The 7168-nt window shown below is 36.5% G+C and overlaps 1 pseudogene; it reads left to right on the forward strand.

Annotated features, from left to right (window-relative positions):
• Positions 1-4809: 4809 nt before the first annotated feature.
• LOC101389010 (nucleoporin p58/p45-like) lies at positions 4810-6597 on the forward strand (annotated as a pseudogene).
• The last annotated feature ends 571 nt before the right edge of the window (positions 6598-7168 follow it).

Raw genomic sequence — 7168 nt, forward strand, 5'->3', positions numbered from 1 at the left:
TGTGCTTCACATATTTAACCTTCTTCTCCTCCCCGCTCTGAAACTTCTGGCAACCGCTCATCTTTTTACCTTGGTTATAATTTTTCCTTTTCTGCAAAGTCATATAATTGGAATTACAGATTATGTAGCCTTTTTAGACTGACTTCTTTCACTTAACAATATGCATTTAGAATTCATCCATTGCTTTCCATGGCTTAATAGCTCATTTCCTTTTACTGCTGAATAATATTCCATTGTATAAATGTACCACAGTCGATCCATTCGAAGGACATCTTGGTTGCTTCTGGTTTTTGACAATTATGAAGAAAGCATGCAAGTTTTGGGGTGGACAAACGTTTTCAAATCAATAAAGTAAATAATCTAGGAGCAGGGTTGCTGTATCATATGGGAAGATTATGTTTAGATTTGTAAGAAACTGGCAAACTGTCTCCCAAAGGGGCTATACTATTTTGCATTCCCACCAGCAATGAATGAGTATTTTCTTGCTTTTCTTTCTTGCCAGCAATTGATGTTGTCAGTGTTATGAATTTTAGCCATTCCTATACATGTCTAATGATACCTTGTTATTTTAATCTGCAATTCTCTGATGACAATAATGTTGAACATCTTTTCATATGCTTATTTGCCACCAATATATCTTCTTTGGTGAAGTGTCTGTTCAGATTTTTGCCCACTTTTTTTAAATGGTTATTTTCTTCTTGTTGAATTTTAAGAATTCTTGTATATTTTGGATACAAGTCCTTTTATAGGTAAGTATTTTGCCAATATTTTCTCCCAGGCTGTGGCTCGTCTTTTCATTCTCTTAGTGTCTTTTGCAAAACAAAAATTCTAATTTTCATAAAGTGCAATCCATCTATTTTTTTCATGTATCATCCTTTTGGATCATACTTTCTTCTTGATGATCTATCTAAAAACTCATCTCTATGAAAATATTTTTTAATGGCGCTATGTCTGTTTTTTTTTTATAATTTTATTTGTTTATTTTTTCCCCCAAAGCCCCAGTAGATAGTTGCATGTCATAGCTGCACATCCCTCCAGCCGCTGCATGTGGGACGCGGCCCCAGCATGGCCAGAGAAGCGGCGGGTCGGCACGCGCCCAGGATCCGAACCTGGGCCTCCAGCAGCGGAGCGCGCACACCCAACCGCCAAGCCACCCGGCCAGCCCTCTATGTCTGTTTTTGAATATTAGATTCTTTGAAATAGTAGTTTTCAAATCTCTTTGCTCTCTTTTCTCTTTCTCCCTCATTTTTGCTTTCTCTTTCTTTGTTTCCTTCTTTTTTCTCTGGCAATAAGTAAGTTAGAATACAAAAAGTGTAATTAAAATAAGCTAGTAAGTCAATGCTGGCTTTAATTTATCCATTTTATTCTAGGGATTTTTTCCTTAAATGTTTAGTTATAAATATTCTTTTGTGATCTAGATATCATCTATATGCTAGCTTGTTGGAGCAAAACATACTTAGCAGTAATCAGGGGAGGCTCTAGTAATGCACCAATTAGTCAAAATCTATGTTTGTAAAATACTATGAATTAATTATCAATAGAATAAGTGTATATTATCTTATCAATTATTAAATACTTATTCAAAGACAAGTATGTTCTCAGAAAGGATTTCCTATGAATGACCACAAAGTTAGCATTTGTCATCTTCCTTAGTGAGCTTAAAAAACTATACTATGTAGAGTCTACTCAAGTGTAAGAACACCGTGAAGATGCTGCATACAATGTAATGATTGACGGACGGAGTGAGCAGTGAGTGCTGAAGTATTCATGGAAGGCTTTATGAAGGAGGTAGGGCTTGTGCTCGCCGCAGAGAATGATTATAATGTAGACATAATATATAATATAGCACAAGTTAAAGAGGAAGGAGTGCTCCAAATGAAGGAAAACACCTACAAAAACATTGGTGTGAAGATGAATATGTCATACTTATCGTGCAATTATAACACAACTCTAATTAACAAAATAGCCTTTAAAATCAAGACGTCAAGTAGATTAGTAGATTACATGTGGTTATCCAGGGGACTTATGTTTCTGAATAGATGGTTGATGCAACTAAAACGATTTTTAAGACACATTTGGAGTATTGAGTGCACTGTTAGGACACTCTGAAGCCCTCTCAGCATATGGCATTCTCCTATCCCTTCTGATTGGCTCATATGTAGAAATATAATCTAATTGCATCTAACAGAGGGAAATTTATGATTTTAATCTGAAAGCATTTGGAAGAAAAGTTCTCCCTTCTGAATAGAGTGGTGTACGGATGGGACATCTGAATTGCTGCGGTCATTTCAGTTCTGTGAAGGATAAGGCTCACTAATAGAGGATGATAACACCAAGAGGATCACGAAAAACAGAGTTAGAATGCTGATCAAAGGTGCCTGGAGCCTGGCCTACTTCTGGACTGTTACATTAATTGAGTCAATAAATTCCTAATATATGCCTTCTTCCAGGAACTCAGAAAATCTTCTCTTTCTCTCATATCCCACATACAGTCTCACGTTAGAAAATTATTTTTGTTCTACCTTCAAAATATATTTAGATCCTACTACTTCTCACCTCTCTCTCCTGTCTCCCTAATCCAGACCGGCATCAGGTACCTGAATTAATACAAGTGGGTCCTAACTAGTCTCTCTTTTTCTAACCTTGTTCCTTCCCAGTCAATTAACCACACAGATGGCAGTGATCTTTTAAATACAAAAATAAGATGTAACCACTTCTCCGCTCAGCATTCCCTAAAAGCTCCACGTATCATAGGGCACAAAACCCAAAGCCCAGACCATGGTCTACCAGGACCTACGTGATTTGGGCCCTCGCTGCTTCCACGATATCATCTCTTCCTGCTCTGCCCCCGGTTTCCTCCTGCCATATAGCTTTTTTTTCCTCTGCTTTCTATACACATAAAATATACTCTCATCTTAAGGTCTGTGCATTTGCAACTCCCTCTGCCTGAAACATAGTTTCACAAAATATTGTTATGTCTTTTTCCCTCTCTTCATGCATTTTCCATATCGGAGAGGATTTGGCTTCCATTTAAAACCACACCCTGTCCTCACTGGTGCCAGATAACATTTTCATCATTCAGCTTTATTTTTCTTCAGCACTCTTGTCACTACTCAAGACACTGCTTATTTGTTGATTTTCTATTCCCCTACTCCCACTAGAATGCAAGTTTCACAAGGACAGGATGATTCTGTTTTCTTCATTGATGTCTCTAGAACCTGGAGCAGAGCAGGTGATACGTAGTATATGTTTTTAAATTGAATCAAACTATTCTTCAAGCTAATTAGAGTTGTTATTATCTCTGTTATTGTCAATTTGCTACTAAAAGCAATTTCACTAGATAAATGCTAAACTAATTGGTCTTTTATAAAATTTAATAAGAGACTATAACATGCCCAAATGAAAAGAAAATATTGTAAATTACATGATAGTGCTTTAAAGTGAACTCTTTGTACTTAATATTTTCCATTAACAGAAGTATCTTATATAGCTAAGAAAAAACTGAAATGACAATTCACAGATATCTTTTGTATTGGGAAATGAAAAACAGCCAAGAATGAAATACTTCCCACTTAAAATTGTGGAGATTTTTACTAAAAAAGAAGAAAAGCCCACCACATTACTCAATGAGTACCATAATATAGTTTTATATTTCACAACAAAAAATAACAGTGGGGTGATTTAGAGGGATTCAGTTCATAAAAGGTTAGAACTGAGGGATTATACATTTATAGAACTCATCCTAAGTGTCAAGCTCTTCGCTGTGTGCTTTACAAATATTATCTTATTTAATATTTTCAAATCTCTTTCTTGTGAATATTATTTATTATTTTTCAGAAGGAAAAAAATGAAGATCAGAGAGAAAAATAATTTTTCCCAAGGGCCCATGTTCATACTTGACATTCAAATCTAAAGCTTTAAGCATCGAAACTCATTTAAAAAATCTTTTTTCCAATAAATATGTAAAGCTATTGGTATGCACAGAAACATTGTTAAAGTACTATCTGCAAATCCCTTTTTTGGAAAATATTAAAATCCTTTCATGGTTTATCAATCTGTCGAGTAAAATTTTGTTTATTGAAAAAACTAGCTCATTGATGTTTTACAGATGAATAATATTAGCTCTGCTCTAATTACTTAAAAATTTATGTAATTACATGAACCAGGAGACTAATACTAGAGAATAATACTTGCATACAAGCTATATTGGTAAATGTTAGAGCCCCTTGTTAAAATAAATTATATCCAAGGATAGGGAGAGGAACAGAAAGGCAGACAAGAAACAACAGTGATATTTATAGTTAACAATGACTAAGAGGTGAACTTTGTCTATTTACATACTTCTGTAAAGACTAAAACATCAAAGAAAATGTCTTTTTACCGCAAACCAGAAGTATAGAGGAAACAAAAGAAGAAAATTACTCAACATCAAGAAAACTTTACTCAAAACATCATGTGATAATAAAAATATATGGTGACCTAAAAAAGAAAATTAGACATAGATTCAGCAACAACAATCACATTACTAACGTCTAACAGTAACTTACTATTTTAGAGACAGGAATACTAAAGTTAGGTGATACCTGCAGTAAACTTTTACTAGTAAAGTATGATACAAAATAAAATCAGCATGTGTTCCTGGTTGTGGTCTTCCACACCGGGGCTGGAAGATTCTGACAGGTTGGGTCTGAAAATGTGTGATGCTTTGAGGCACGTGAATGTCTCAAATCCCTCGCAGCAAGAATCCAGCCAGGTGGGTGGGCATCTCCATCACACTAGGCTCCACCACCACATCCACCCACCGATTAGATGGCCACAACTGCGACAGAGGAGGAGTCTGGTGCCACCACCCTTCCCCAAGCTGTAATCGTTCAAGGAGTAAGTGCTTACTGAACAGACTCCTAAGTGCCAGGGTCTGTTTAAGCTCCTTCTGAGGGCTTCAATTTTGAAATTCTACATTTGCAACTTCAGAGCTTTGGGAACTGGACTTTTTGGATGTAAGGCTGGACTCACTCTAGAAGGAAAAAATACAAGAATGACAGTAACTGTAACTACTGGATTAACGTTAAGAATGCCAGCCACACATCTGCAGCTATGACAGGCTTCAGCTGAGGATTCTGTAGTCCTGCGGTGACTGCTGCACCATTTACTCCACCTGTTACTTCTGCTCAGCTGGTGGTAGCACTGTTTCATCTACTCTATCACCTCCAGAAGCTTACATGGGATTTACTCCAAATAATTTGAGTGGAACTACAGCAAAAACTACAACCGCATCAACAATCCTTTCTCTAGGGTTGACTACATCTAGACTTAGACTTCCATGGACACTTAGACTTAAACTCAGACTTAGCTGGTTTGGGAAGTTTGCTTTTCCAAAGTACAAACACAACAACATGAAAACTTGGACAGTACACTATAGGCATGACTTTGGGAACTACTGTAGCTATTTCAACTGTGGCCAATGAAGACCTTAGTGGTGTAGATTTTAGTAACTCATAATATAAAAAGAATGATAAAAGAGGAACATGATCAGAAGATAGCAAAGCACTGAAGGATGCAAATCTTCCTCATGTCATTTGCCAGGATGTGGAAAACCTTGAAAATTTGTGAAGGAACAAAAATGGGTACAAAAAGAAAATTTTAAAGAAATGATTAAAGTATAAGAAGATATTAAGATTTTAAAGCAACTTCTGCCGTTTGCTGCCAGCAGATATGAGAAAAAGACAGTAGTTCCAATATCAACAACTTGAAAATGGAAATTACTCAGGAGCTAAATAAGGCAGACAGCTTTCAGAACCCGGAAACTATTACCCCGGACTTCACGATATAAATACATGTAGGTTCACAATCACAGCTCACCAGTTTCAGGTACAGCTTCAGCAATCCAGAGAGCAGACTGAAGAACTAGAAAACTCTCTTGCCACCCAAGCAAATAATTCACATATAACCCCTCAAGATTTGTCAAGGGCTCTGCAGAAAACTTATCACATTTGTAGCTTTGACTGTACAAATTCAGTCTGTTATTAAAAAGGTAAAGGTGCTCAAAGCACAATACCTTCACTACAGAAAAATGTTGAAGGATCCTGTAGATGTGTTTGAAATCGGGCCAGCAGAAGCCAAAAAGTGGTAGAACACACCCCGAGTTACTACCAGACCCCCCCCTTCTCAGCAGCATGCAAATAAGGCAGCCATGGCCACCATTGTGACACAGCGTGGCAAGGCTGGCAACAGGGCTTCAGCCATTTCTGGGGCGTAGTTTAACACAGGTTCAACAAAGGTATTGGCACTGAATTGCAAGTAAATGTCTTAGTGTCTTCAAATTGAAAGTTTTGGAACCAGTTCTCATTTTAGAAACAGCACCACCGAGGCCATATTTGGATTTGGAAAAATAAATAAACTTTCAGTAATCTTAGTGCAAGCTTTGGCAGCTCAAGTACATCTGCATTTAATGTCAGCAATTCTAGCATCACAGTACCAAGAGGTTGGCCTTACAGGATGCCCGGTCCTGTTTCTGCAGGTTTTGGAACAGGAGGGCAACTTCTTCACCTGAAGAAATCTCCAACAGGAAACAAAACAAGAAAAATGATAAATATATGAGTTGATGTGTTAGGAGAAACCATGGCAGCATTGTTCATTCTGTGAGTCTATTTTTCTAAAATTGATGCAGTAATTAAATTACATCTCAGGAGATTTATAACATTTTGATATTTTTCCCTTCTCTGGAATTTGAACTCTGTTCAAATTTGCCGTGCCACGCTGAACAACTCTTTTTTTGTGTGAATATAAAAGCCAGTTGTGTATTTTTCTTTATTTTGTAAACCATATTCTGATTACATCTCTGACCAGTAAAGCCTATTATTTAGCCAAGTGTTAATAGCTGTGTTTTTATTGATAAGGTTGACACTACATAAATATATGCATATTTGTTTCTCATACAGATCAAATGACCGCTAGTGTTTATAGTAGAATCAATTTGTTCTTTGATAAAGGCCTCTTGAACTACACTGAAGGGCCTCTTTTATACAGAATAATATACACATTTGTGCACAAGTATAAAATATGAATTCATAGAAAGAAATTCTTGCCTCAAACTACTTCTGTTTTTTAAGAGTATTCCATTCTTCACAGCTTAAACTTCAGATCTTAAGGGTATATAGAAAGATGAGTT

This window comes from Ceratotherium simum, chromosome 12 (assembly GCF_057802395.1).
Source record: "Ceratotherium simum simum isolate JZ-2026a chromosome 12, ASM5780239v1, whole genome shotgun sequence".
NCBI classification, from domain to species: Eukaryota; Metazoa; Chordata; class Mammalia; order Perissodactyla; family Rhinocerotidae; genus Ceratotherium; species Ceratotherium simum.